The 573-nt window shown below is 44.5% G+C and overlaps 1 non-coding gene across 1 annotated transcript; it reads left to right on the top strand.

The window, feature by feature from the left end:
* The first annotated feature begins 275 nt into the window (after positions 1-275).
* TRNAD-GUC (transfer RNA aspartic acid (anticodon GUC)) lies at positions 276-348 on the top strand. Its single transcript has one exon. It is a non-coding gene; the product is annotated as a tRNA-Asp (tRNA).
* The last annotated feature ends 225 nt before the right edge of the window (positions 349-573 follow it).

Raw genomic sequence — 573 nt, 5'->3', positions numbered from 1 at the left:
TAGCGCGTTCGGCTGTTAATCGAAAGGTTGGTGGTTCGAGCCCAACCGGGAGCGGTGTTGTGAGATCTCAAATGTAACGTAAAAATTCAAAGTTTTTCCACAATACCTGACGAACATTTAAATTTTGGGCTTCCGTTGCGCAATGGTTAGCGCGTTCAGCTGTTAAAAGAAAGTTTGGTGGTTCGAGCTTACTCGGGAGCGGTGTTGTGAGATCTCAAATGTAACGTAAAAATCCAAAGTTTTTCCACAATACCTGACGGCCATTTATTTTCTGAGCTTCCATGGCTCAATGGTTAGCGCGTTCGGCTGTCAATCGAAAGGTTGGTGGTTCGAGCCCATCCGGGAGCGGTGTTGTGAGATCTCAGATGTAACGTAAAACGTCAAAGTTTTTCCACAATACCTGACGACCATTTAATTTTTGGGCTTCTTTGGCTTCATGGTTAGCGCGTTCGGATGTTAAACAAAAGGTTGGTGGTTCGGGCCCACCCGGGTGCGGTGTTGTGAAGTTTCAAATGTAACGTAAAAAGCCAAAGATTTTCCACAATACCTGACGAACATTTAAATTTTCGTCTT

This window comes from Phalangium opilio, unplaced genomic scaffold (genome assembly GCF_054372755.1).
Source record: "Phalangium opilio isolate 3A_F unplaced genomic scaffold, DU_Popi_V2 ptg000037l_1, whole genome shotgun sequence".
NCBI lineage: Eukaryota > Metazoa > Arthropoda > Arachnida > Opiliones > Phalangiidae > Phalangium > Phalangium opilio.
Note: the sequence above shows the minus strand (reverse complement) of the source record. Positions and strands in the feature narration are given on the sequence as shown.